This window comes from Pteropus alecto, unplaced genomic scaffold (genome assembly GCF_000325575.1).
Source record: "Pteropus alecto unplaced genomic scaffold, ASM32557v1 scaffold81, whole genome shotgun sequence".
NCBI lineage: Eukaryota > Metazoa > Chordata > Mammalia > Chiroptera > Pteropodidae > Pteropus > Pteropus alecto.
Genome location: NW_006433378.1, coordinates 1,469,199 through 1,483,536, shown reverse-complemented (window position 1 = coordinate 1,483,536; position 14,338 = coordinate 1,469,199).

Here is a 14,338-nt window from a genome sequence, read left to right as displayed (position 1 = left end):
TTTCCTATGTTTTCATTCTTAGTAGATAGAAATAAAGTTAATTTTTTGTGTACTAAAAAAGTACATTCTTGAAGAAGAAACATATATATGTGTGCATAAACATATATACTCTTATAAACATATAGTAAAAATAAAAGAAGTGAAAATGACACAAATTAAAGGAAAATATGACATGTGTAAAATTCTAATTGGTGATTTTATCATTCCTTTCTCAGTAACTAGTTGAAGAAGCAGTTAAAAAAGCATTGAGATATAGAAATCTTAAACAGCCTTATGAACTAACTTGTATACAAAATATAATTGTCTTGCTATTTTATCTACTATGAAAATCTCTTAATTTTAAATGGTTTGTCAATTTACATTTAATACAAAGATAAATAAAGTAATACTCAATATGGCCGACCTTAAATATGTCAACTTTTGATTTGTTTTTATTCACCTATCTCTCCTGTATATTCTTTATTTCTTAATTCCCTATTTTATATTAGCTGACTAGTTTTCCATTTTTCCATTTTATCTCTTTAACTGACCTACTAATTATAGTTTTTTTTCATTAGTAGATACTCTTGAGTTTAAAATATGCCTCTTTAACTTATCACAGTCCACATTATTTATATAATTTCATGTGTAATTTGTAACATTTTACTTATATTACAACATTGAATTTGACTTAATTGGACTACTTTGAACTCTTCCTATAAGATTCCTAAAATCCTATGGATATTAATTAATGAAGTAAATCCTTTTGATCTGTGTAATTGCATAATTTGAGAATTAATTATATAATGACTTATATTGAATAAACTACATTGGAGTTGAGTGGGGCAAGGTGAATAAAACATTTATTTAGTGTGTATAGAATATCAATATATTTGGAGGACTATAAATAAAATTAAACATGAGAAATGCAATGTTATGATGTAAATTTTTATAGTGTTTTTCTGTCAGTTGTTTCACAAAACTACCTAATAGAGAATTATTAATTGTATTAATATACCATCATATTAGGGCTAATTCTGGTTTAGACACTGAAGTGATATAATAATTAATGGAAATATTATAAAATTTTAGTAATTTTATCCATTATGAATTATAGAAAACATTATAAATGAGAACATTTTACACATGATAGGATAATGACCAAAATTAGCAACTTCTGTAAACATATAGAAAGCATGAAATAAGGGAAAGATATTTATAAAGGACAAACAAATAATATGAATTTCTTCAAGGACTCTAATACAGACAAAGCCTAGCATAGAAAGTTAGCTAAGTGAAATTACTAACTATGAGTAAAGAAGATAGGAGTCCTCAGGAAAAGAGATGACGTGAGTGAATTGCTTTAATTCTATGAATTGGTGATTTTTATGGACATGCATTTTACTAATTAAACCAATGTGTTTTTTTTTGTAAATAGTGGTTAGATAAAATCACTGTTTTCTTTTGTTTGGTTTGGTATATGGATTGATGAAAATACTACAGAAATGAAGATTTACCTGTTAAACAAATAAATTAAAAAATCAAAAAAATAAATGGGAATGAGAAAGGAAAAAACAAACAAATAAGGAGGTAGGAGGAAAAATAGGAAAAATTGAGGCAGTGATGGTAAAAAGAATCATTAATTAAATCTCTGTTCTGCAGTATCTAATGTAGGTAGACAGGAAAATATTTATGAATATTTGCAGAATGATAATGACTGTGGAACAGCAACATAATATATGCAGACCTGCATACTGTAATCTGAGTACCTTAAGATCTGAAATTATTTTTGTTTAATATACAACCCATTTGAATTTTCATCCTGACTTTACCCTTAATTTTGTGTAGCTACTCATATTTTTAATAATAAATAATATATGCACATAGAAGACATCGTTTCTCTCTTGGAAATGCCAGAAAATATTTTATCATCTCTATCGATATAGGCACCTTTAAATAATATTAAACACAATGCAAAAAGAAATCTAAACTTTTAGTTCAGTTGACATTAATTAAATTTTTTCTACTTAGCCTTTTCTTTAAATTATCTCCACAATTCAATATGATAATATTCTTTAGTGTTTTAAATTTACTAAATTCCAAAACTTCTCACATTGTGATAATGCCAAACTTATTATGTTATTATGACACAACTTCACGTATATTTATTAACACTGTTTATGGAACATTGTAATTGACAATACTTGACTTGATATTTTTTCCTAATCTATGTTAAATATATTTATCATTAACATCTATTTTTTAATTTTTTAACAATATTAAACATGAAAAAATACAACTGTGTAATATAACTGTTCATACTGCTGCAATAGGTAATTAAGCATCTGTTTTAAAAAAGCAATAAGAAAAATGATATAAAATAAGGCCTATAGCTGAGTACTATTCTAAAAAATCAATTATTCTCTGAAACACAGGAAGCTGCTTTTCAGAAATTACAACAAAGCAAACTGCTGGTAACCACCCTATTGTATATCCATTTCTCAAAATAGTACAAGCGTTTTCACACAAAAAAAGCCAAGTCATTCATTATAAAATGCCCCCAAAGCATAGATTTTTCTCTAAGTGAGCTTTACATTTCTCCTTTGCAAAGAAAATCAATTTCAAAAAAAATAGGGAGAAATGCTTAGCAACAGCAATTCAGCTGCTTTAAACCTATGTATGGACTATATGGTGTATAAATATATGGATAGTTGAATATCAATTATACTTGTAATTTGAAGAGTTGAGTAGATATTTTCACTGAATGTTTAACTGCACATTTGCAATAGCAGTCTGTACTATAACAATGTATTGTAAGTAAAATTCATATAATAATGACATGGTAAACTTTTCAATAATAATTATTCAAAATTTTTTTTAAGTGCAAGTGTATTGTAAAAATGAAAGATTTCATGAAATGGCATATTAGAATGGATCCTCCTCAAGCTACATAATCTTCAAAATGTCTAAAATCATTCTTTTTAAGCCTAACACTTCCAAATAAGCATTTTGTTCTTTTAGCAGTGAACTAATAATATACTTTAACACCTGTTGTCAGTTATTGAATTTTATCTTTTATGATTTCACAGATATAACACTAATTCAGAAATATATATTTGTTTTTACTTAAGTATGTAGACAAAGTTGGACAAATGAAAGCAAGTTCATTAGAAGATGAATATGACAGTTTTATGAAAGATTACTTTTCCTAATGTATAACTTAACTCATACAAACAGCACCATCTGGATAATAAGTAAAATATTTTGAATAGTCTCTTCCCAGGGAGCATGTCTCCCCTTTGCACAATATTCAGGTACATATTATAAAGCATATAAAAATGATAATTATTCAACTGGGAGGGTTAGTAAATACAATTTTCCTATTCTTTCAAATTATAACATTCTCTCCTTTGAGTGTTAAAATAACTAATCAAGGATAGTAAATGAGTCCACAATTCTTGGTAGTCATCTTTAGTGTTGTATATATAAGGGGGCCTAGCTTTTGAGACTTATTTGTTTTCTTGGAACACTAAAACCAAATACCTAGAGAGAACTTGTCTATGTTTGTCGGCTTCAGTGATACTTCTTGTTCCAGAAGATGGAATATTTAGGTATATACTTCTGGTCACTGTATTTTCAGATGTTTTCTCTGCTGGGTACATTTAAGGTAAACAGTGTAAATGTAGAGTAACTGCAGAATGAACAAATTCTTCTTTTATTCTTTCTCCATAGTTCTAGCAAATATTTTGAAGACATTATTCACTTATGAACATTTGACAAAGTTGTATAGATAATAAAATTGTACAAAGGTAACATCATTTTTCTTTATATTACGCATTATATTTTAAAAATATTCACATGTATATTTGAAGCTCAAAATAATACCGTGAAGCAAGTGCTGACAAGAGATTATTTTCATATTAGAATGGGAAACTGAGGCTTAGGTTACAAGGCTTGTCAAAAATCACAGAGGTCTATGAACTAGCACTGTCCTCAATACTCGATACAATCAGTTAGCATCCTTTTCTGTAGAGTCTTATGTTTTACTATTGTAAGAGGAATCTGGACTTAAGCTTCTCTTTGCACCTACACTACATTAGAGCTTTAAAAATGTGAAGAAAACACACTTGACCTATGTATTTGAGAAAAGCTGCACATATCTCCCATTATAGGCATTTAAAAATGATATTGCTTATAAGTTCAAAAAACCCTTTTGAAATTCTGTCAGAGTTTTCGTAATTAAACAGAGGGTATGTGATAAAGGATTTGACTCCATATATGATGTTTGATAGCTGACAGATTTCAAGCCCCATAATTCCCTCTTTCTCTTCTGCCCTACATCTGGGAATATTGTAGGCTCCCTCCTTTGGTGCTAGTAAGAGGTTCAAATTAAGAAAGCCCTGGCTCCTCCTGCTCTACCCTGGCTCCAATCCAAAACTACCATAAATTCCAATCTAATCTCTTTCTCTGTTCTCTCAAACCATTTTTGGACCAGATTGGAACTTGGCCAGCTCTTCACAGAAAGCCTCGTTATGTGTGTAGGAGAAGTTTTCATCCTTTCCCGGTACATATGTGAAATCCTTCGTGTCACTTCTAAACTAAATATTGAGTGGGGGGTCTATCTCACACTCTCTTCAATGTGCTTTGTGCAGCTAAAAAAAAAGTCATCTAATCTCTTTACAAGTTAGTGTTTTGTGATAATTCTGAATCATCTCCTGAAATCATCTCCTGTGTGTTAGTTGGGTCTGTCAGTGACATGACTTTCCAAATTGTTAATCACTTAACATAGTGTAAAGCACTTAAGCAATAAATAAATTAATCCAGACCTCAGCTGGATTATTGCCAACAATAAGGACCATATTTCTGCTAAAATATATAAATAACACTCTGCCTTCTGAATTTCTGAGTATTCATATACCATCTGCTTTGTGTAAAGATATTCTGTAAACAGGTATGACTCCAAAGTATAATCATCTATATTCTTTATAACATTATACTAATTCTATAATATGCTACAGTGTTTGTTAAAACAAAGTCTTATCAGTAATGGCAAATATTCTATCAATTTTCACACTAGCAAAGTGAGATCTACTGTTTATTTTATATTTTGATCTGTATGGTCCCTTTTCTTCATTTTCCTTTCTGTTACTTAGGAAAATATGCACAATTTGGCTTTGGTTCCTATATGGCTTTTTTTTTCAAACTCTTAAAATTATACTTGCCTCCAAGACTGGGATAGATTTCAGCATCCTTAGTCAGACTGAAGAATGACAAAACAAGCAAACAAAATATCTTTAGAAAATGTTCTTTGGAGAAAATTCATGGGACTTTCAGGTGCAAAGAGTAAAGCATCAAAGAACTTTGTCATTTCATTTCACATTTCAAAATTCCTTTATAAGATTTGTCTCAACAAGAAAAGGGCTTATTTAAGGAAAGAAGAGGGACATTTTCAATCAAATTAACAGTAACAGTAGAGAAAATACAATTTATAACACTATAGCAACAATAAACGATATGTTGACAGAGAAAAGCAGTCTGGATAACATATAGGGTGAAAAGTCAATTTTATCCTCTGCTAATTCCTGCATTTACCATTCTCCCACTCCACATCCTCCTACTCAGATTCCTGCACACTCAGCTGTTCAACTCGCCCTTCAGCTCATACGTCTCTAATGTTTTTATCCATAACCTAACCTACCTGGAATTGACAACTACAAAGATCATATGATATTAACACCCCTCAGACTTTGCTGTCTGTGCTAAGGCATATATTTCAACTTAAGCCATTTATACTTAGAACACTTGCTTCTGGCTCAAACTCTGATTTTCTCAATTCTTTATTATCAACAGCACTGTGGGATAATCAAAGAATTCTATTCTTGAACTAGCTTGAGGAAGTATGCAGGGATTACCTAACATACACTGAGAAACCTTTTAATTTTTAGAACCTCTTCTCATCCTCCAAGAAGACACATGGAGACTGATTTCAGGTTTTTACCTTAGTTCTCCAAAAGAAAAGTAAAAAAAATAAAATATATATTTTTAAAAATCTTAAACCTTTAGTTTCCAAGTTTTCAACTGTAAATATGTCTTCGAATATGAGTTTGTAATCATTGTTGGTTTCTATACCTCTCAACACTGTCTTCACACTTATTTCCTAATAATTTCCCAAGATTTCGTCCAAATTTAAAATGGTAAATTTATTATTTTTAAAGATATTCTATTTTAATATGTAATATTTTTAATATCCATTTAATTGTTATAATCTATACTTTTGCTTCTGTTTTAATTTCATTTAATTACTAGTCTGTAAACTGGTGTGTTAACTTAAAAGCAGAAACCTAGTTTAAACAAAGAACAGAGGATTACTTGTTCTCAGTTTCCACAAGGTTTATTGGTATCTTACAGACAGAAAATATGGGCAGGAAAAATTATAGTTATAATCAATCTGCTTTCATGGTTTATGAATTTTATATGTATATCTGTGAGTGTGTATATATATGTGTGTGTATGTATTTGCCACCTTCTTTTGTCCTGAAGAATTTTCAGTTTGGCATGAACTGCTGTAAAGGACATCTATCACTATAAAGAAATCTTCTCCTGAAAAATCCAGGAATAGCAGATCCATTGTCAATGGGAAGCTCAGAGCCAAACCTGCAAAATTAATGGACAAAGGTCAAGCACTTAAAAGCTGTTAGATCTCCTGCCACCTGACTCTTTAAATGCTCCGATTGACCAGAAATGCAATATATCCAGTCAGCCGATACCCAAATGCCAAACCAACTCTGGACATTATACTTACTTCCTGTTCCTTCTCACCTCAGGCAAAGCTTACATGGGGTGCCAGACAATAAGATATTTTCAGTTTTTCTCCTCCTTGTTTTTTATTCTTTATTCTGTAAAAGCTCTTGCCTTCCCCACCCCACCCCCACCCCCATTTAGCAGTTCTCCAAAAGGAGACTGTCCACTTGATGAAATGTCAAAAGAGTTTGTTTATATGACCTAAATTGTCTTTAATCATTTTTTAACATTTTTTTTATGTGACAAAGAATGGCCTATGGGACAATAAGATGCACAGGTGAAGTACCCACTGAACACTTTGAGTTTACTGTTTCTCTCATCCTTATGGAAAACTATTTTGTTTCCAGAAAGATTCTGAGATTTTGGAAAGATTCCACAGTATTAAATTGGGAGTCTGTAATGAGTGGCAGAGATTAGAGTTCTCACAAAGCCCAAAGTATGTCCATAGCATAAACCCCTCGGGGATTTGGAGATGCCATTAGGGTATCCACTACTATAAAGAAATCTTCTCCTGAAAGGAATAATTAATCCATTGTCAATGGGAAACTCAGAGCCAAAACTGCAAAATTGGTGGGACAAAGGTCAAACACTTAAGAGCTGTTAGAGTTCTTGCCACCTAATTCTAAGATGCCTATGCTATGAAAAGTTGACCATGGAACAGGTTCGATTAATACCAGGTCACCTATAAATCTCAAGAAAATTTCCATGCAACCGTATAGGTACACTGTAAAACACACATTTCCCAACCCAACAGCACATCCCTCTTAGGTATTAATTTGGCTCAAAGAGACCCAAGGCTTAGATAAAGACATGTGATCCTCAAGTTTTAAAGAATTGAGTGTTCCACCCTTAGGCACATCTGCTTATTTTATATCTAAGAATTATGGTCTTGGAAACTGTAGATATCTATGCAAATGGTAAAATCTTACTAAGACAACCCAGAATTACAATGGCCATTATAGGGAACATTCCAATTAGACAAGATTGTTCACTTAAGAAGTACTATTGAAAACGAAAGTTCCCAAATTAACAAAAAATGGGATACTTATTTTAATTGGGGTGCAGAAGCCTCCAAAAGCCTAGAAAATTCCAAAATTACTTCACTGAAAGATTCATTGAAAGGATAATGAACCGTTAAAGACACAGAGGTCCACTTGGAAAAAGATCGTCCTCAAAGGCTTGGTGCAAATCCTTGGACATTACCTGAAACACCCTATCTTTACAGGGAGGACCTCTATATGGTCTCTCCTAGGGTTGACTTTCTTTAGTAAAAAAAAGTTAAATTACTGAAGCCAAAGAAAGTGATATGGTTTTTGATGTTCAGATGGAATGAGAGATTGAGAAGGACATTGAATTTCCTAAATCTAATTAAGTGGATAAATTTAGAAATCCAATTTCATCCTTATGGAAAACTATTTTGTTTCCAGAAAGGTTCTGAGATTTTGGAAAGATTCCACAGTATTAAATTGGGAGTCTGTAATGAGTGGCAGAGATTAGTGCACTAAGTGCAACACACATATGTATACAGATACACATAAACACACACACATACAATTTTTACAGAGTAAAGAACAATAATTTAGTAATAGAAGATATCTTAGAAATAGTTAAGTTTACCACTATGTTATAAATGAGAGACTCCCTGCCAAATCCTCGCCTGCCCCTTTCCTTAACATGGATGTCAAATCTGCTTCTAGGTGTGAAGGCCTCCCCTGCCTAATCCTGCTTCGTCCTCTATCTTTCACAGATTTACTCATCAATAAATCTTTTGCAATTCTAACTGTATATCAGTCTCTGCTTCCAAAAGGCCAAAGACATAAGGACTTTAGAGTAGCCTGTGCACAAGATTCGACATGCAGTATCAAACTACCGTATTTTCCCTCCAATCATACCCAGTATAATTCCTCTTCACCATCACTTTCTGTGAGCCATTTGTACCATTTTACTTTTGCTGGTTTGTTTGGAGGCTGTTTTTTTGTTTACTTCTTTACCATAGAGCAACTATAAGAAAAGCAAGGAAATGAGAATTGCTATTGGATTGGAAAATAAGTTTATCCAAGATTAGAAACTGACATATTTTTTCTGTAAGTTAATAATTTAGCAAATATGACCACAAAATTGTATGATTAATATAGGGCTTTTCTTTTTATGAAAAGTAAACATTAAATCAGTTTATGGTTACAGGATTTAATGCAAACATGGATACTTTTTTTCATATTGGTGCACACCCTCACATCACAGAATTTTGCACTATTTTCTCTCTTGGTACTAGTTATATAAATCACCCGTATAAGTAACATTTTTTTTGATATGGCAAATTTTATCACTATAGAGAATTGCAAATATTTGCGAGTCAAATGATTTGTGTTGTGTAAAGAATAGTTAAGACCGTGAAATAATTTAGTGTTGACACCATGCATCTTTTGTATTTTTGCTTTCATTAGCAATACAATTCTACGTGAACTATAGCCACAGTGGTAAGAGAAAATTCACAACCTGGAATATTATTAAATATGTATCTGTGAAAATGGTAGCAGATAAAAATGGTAATTTACTTATGAAGAAATAATCAAATCACTTTATAATGCTACTTTTTAATATATTTTTTCCATCTAAGTATAGAACTAGAGTCAGAAAAATTCTACTTCCTTAAAATCAGAATCGGAATGGGTTTTTACAAGTCTCTTAAATTTTCTAAGAATTCTATAGATATACATAATTCCTCTCTTATTTAAAGTAATAAAAATCCAGCACAAAGAATAAAATATTTTTAGAAGTGTTATAATATTATGGTTATATTATAATTACATAACATGGTTATATAACTAATATAATATTATTTGTCAAGTATATCTCAAAAATATCAATTGGTATAGTAATATATATATGTAGACATGCAATATTCAGTAGATTAATCAAGTTAACAATTTATATTCCTTTGTATAAATATTGTTTTAAAGAAAATGTTGATGAGAGCTTTTCGTTTTTTTCTGTCTAGCTATATTTCACATCTGCTTGACCAAAACAAAAATTATATGAAGAGAAATATGAAATCCTTCTAACATAGTTTCTCTGCATTATTTGAGTTTCATGTTATAGAGTTTATTAAAATTTGTCTTTGTTCTAACTGTAACATGTTGACCTTTTAACTTTATTTCTCTATGGTCTGTGAACCATATACTCTTCTGTTTGGTTTTATTACTAATTTGAAGATTTTATTTTCAGTTTATTGTTGATGATTCAACCTTTCATAACTTAGATTATTTACTCAATAAATTAACTATAATTTTTATTTTGTAAATATAATTTTTATTTAGTAAAACGTGAATATATTTTTGATCAAAAAAAGTAGAATGTCAATTATTAGTAGATATTGAATTATGCACCATATAATGAAAGTAATTATAAATTTCTTTTAAATTAAATTTACAAGAACAGTAAGATAGATGCTATGCTTAGTAAAATAAATAATCTCTATCTTTTATATTTCTTCAGTTCAAATATTCTCCAGAATTGCTGAATTCAGTAGAAGAAACATAATGTCAGTCTATTCTTATCCTCTGAGAAATTTATCCAAATGGATAAATCTTAAAGTAAAAAAATTTTGATCTTTACCATAATGCTCTTCAACTATGTGCTAATTAAATAATTCACTCTATAACCATTTCCGCCATTTGCTTATTCAGGTCTAGCAACACTAGTCTGCTCGCTTTTCCACAAACACTCGAAGCTGGCTCCCTTTTTGGGGTTTGTTAACTGGCTATTCAGGAAAACCTGAAATGTTTTCCCCAAGAATCTCCATAGCTAACTCCTTTATTTTTTTCAAGACTGATCAAAACATTACTTCCTATTTATAGTTACAGTTAGAGTTCTTCTATTAATAGCTATAACCTTCATCCCCACCCCTCATTCTCAAATTCTATTTCCCTGCTCTGAATACTTCTCACTTATCAACATAAAATATGACTTAAATTGATTACATTTATTGTTTATTTTTTTTCTGTTTCACACAACTAGAACATAACCTCCCTGACACAAGGATTTTTTTTGTTCTGATCATTAATATGTCTTAAATGCCTAGATAATGTATGACATAACAGACATTTAATAAATATTTATTAAATGAATAAATATAGAGAAAATGATAGTTGGTTGATATTTTCAAAATATATTATCTATTGTGTGTCAAATACTATGCTATTGCTGGGAATATTATGAACCAGACTTATATAGGCTATCCTCAAGTCAATCATACTATAATGGAAGATGAACATTAAAGAAAAATTGAGTGACTGATTAATATAATTTAAAGACTGAAGGAAAATTGCTCAGACACAAAGGACACATGAAAGAGGGGGAGCTAGTCTGGGAGGGGATGATTCTATGAAAAGAGAGAAGAGCAATCATAGGAAGTGATGTTTACAGTAAATTAATGTACTAATCCTGAACATTTCCATATGTTATGCCCATGACAAAATAAAAATGCTAAACTTCATGAGATTTTTGTCAGCAGCAATGAGCTCAAAAATGAGCAACTTCAGCATGTGACTCAGTTCTTGATCTTTTTATCAAAGATGACATGGACCCACTGCACTGGAAGGAGCCTGGACAATTTAATAATCTTGCTGTACATTCTACTTTTCAAATAAAACTAAAATTCTTCAATAACATCTCAAAAAATAAACACTAAATATGTGAAGAAGAATAGGGAAGGTAGATTTTCCCTAAATCATGTAAGGACATACTTTGAAGAGATTTTAGTATTTGTGAAGGGATAAACAAAATGACAATGGAAGGGAGAAAACAGCCCCAGGTGAGACCTATGCTTGGATAGAATTTTGACAAAGTGAAAGGGAGGATATTGCCACAACAAAAGCTGAAAAAAAAAAACAAAAAAACAGTTTATATAAAAGAAAAAGCTAATATTGGTTTCTTGCCTATCATTATACATAAATATCTTTGTCAGATAGATTAAATACTTAAATATCAAACTGAAAAATTTGAACTCTAGTAAAATATATAAGGGGACTATCAATTAGAAAGTGGTATAGGCAGATTTCTTTTTCTAAATCAAGACAAAAAACATTGACTAAATAAAATTGTTGATGTTTCTTTATATTAAAATATTTGTTCATAAAGGAACTTAAAGAAATTTAGAGTACAAGTTTCAAACTTAAAGAAGGTATTTATAATTTACACAAGTGACAAAAAATTAATATCATACCCAAGATGATTCAACTTACTAATAAGTTATGATGTCAAAATCTGAACACAGACAGATTTATTCTAAAGTCTATTCTATGAAGCTATGTAACTAATAACCTGTTGAATAAATATTTGTGTTTGCATATCCATATAAATTGCAGTGATTGTTTTAGATTGAGTAAACAGGTGAGTGGGTACGATTCACTTAGGTAGAGGTGAACATTGTGAGGGATGGAAGGGTGAAATCAATGACATTGTTTTTTCTCCATCTTTAATACAAGGTGACTTTGGACATGGACATCCAAGGGCCTATGCCAGTACATGCATTGAGGATATATATTTACCTACAACGTAAATATATTTCATAGTAAACATTTGTTTTGTTTTGTGACTATGATTTGCTTGATCCTGTGACTATTTGCAATTAATCATATCAAAAGAGTAAGTGGATAAGCACCCTCAATTGTTATACTTTTTCTTAATTAGGCAAGAAAAACTTTATTCCATGATGGCTTCAATTACTGCTTTTTGTTCTTTATTTATAGTCTTTTCATTAGAGAAAATATTTCGCAATATTTTGTCACCTTGAGATTTTATGTCTTTGACTTTTTGTTTTCAATAATAGTACTTTCTAGCTTCTCTTCTGCATAACCTTATCGGTTTTTAAAATTTGTTTATATAAGTGATTTGATAAAAATAATCCTATTCAGATAATTTTTAAAAATTTTAAATAGCACAAGTATATATTAAAGTAAAAGTTGAAAATAATTATGTATATTGTATATTCAATTTGGTTATTAAGCCTCCTATGTTTCTAAATCTATGCTATTGATAATTTTTAAAGAATAATTCTTTAGTTATGATTTTATTTTAAATTATTCATTGGAATTGCCTGCAATATTATTTGTCGTTTTAAGGTTCATTAATCTAAAAAAAAATAATTGCTAACACTTTCAGCTAATTGTTTTCTGTATACCCATTTTTAACTAAGAAAATAATCTTTCTATAGATGCTGAGATACCTGGTAAACTCAAGGCAAATTCTGATTAATGAATGTTTTTAAATTCTAGTTTTCTATAGATAATATTTACTCTTTCTGCTACTTTTTTTTTTTTTGGTCTCCATTCAAATTATCTTTCCTCAACAAATATGTTTACAATACAAACTCATCAAATAATTTGCCTGTCTTTATAATTTTTAAAAAAAATTTTTTTGGTAAGAACACTTAAAATGAGGTCTATCCTCTTAAAAATGTTAAAGTGCATTATACAGTATCATTGACCATAGGCACTATGCTGTGAAAAAGATCTCTAGAACTAATTCATCTTTTATATAGCCAAACTTATTAAATTGTATACATTACATATATGCAGATTTTCTTGTATCAGTTGTATATCCATAAAGCTCTTTTAAACAAAAATATGTTGGCAAATTTAGTCACTGTGAAATCATAGACCTTCTCAAATTTATTTCAGTCTGATTTGGAATATAAATTTATTAAATTTTAAATACGAGCACAGTATAAAAATTCTTTTTACTAAATGAAATTGTGTAAAATACAATGTAATTTCAAAATTAAATCTATAACAATTTTGACATCTAATCATTTTACTTGTTTAATTCCTCTCTCTTCTATAGAGATGAATTTCAAAAATTTTTTATGAATGCTTTTTCAATAAATAGAAATTCAAAGTCTTCAAAAGTTGAAGTTTTGTCATTTCATTTGCAGAATAATTTGAATAGAAATTCTCACAATTTTGAATAAAATGCTACCAAAATTTGAATAACTCATTTACAAAAACTTTTAATCTCATTGTAAAACAGTTATATCTACAAAGTAGTTATCCAAAGGTTCAAATATTTTTAAAGCCGGACTGATGACAGAGAGCAAGAGAGAAAATACTTACTTCTGTGTTAAAGTACCGTGTTTTTATTTTACTTATTTTTTTCTTAATAAACAGTTTAATAATCAATATTAGTTGTCACAAAATTTTATCTCATTTCTTGTACATAGTCAAAGCATTTATATGTTTTGTCAGCCCTAGACTCTATTTTGCTTAGTAGAATTTTAGACATAAATATGAATTATCTGGGCATTGTAACCAATCTCAACTAATTTGTTCTACATAAGTTTCACAATTCATTAATAATATGTTTTCATTATAATATGTGCTCTGCCAAAATTTGTACTCTTTTAATTTTGCATTTAATATTGACCATTTAAACTGAATTTATTATATCATGCACAATGATATTGTTATGTTTCACCTTCAAATAATGAACTTTCAAACTTCATTTTGATTCTATATATTGGATAAAATAATCAAACCAGTATTGAAACTAATACAATTAG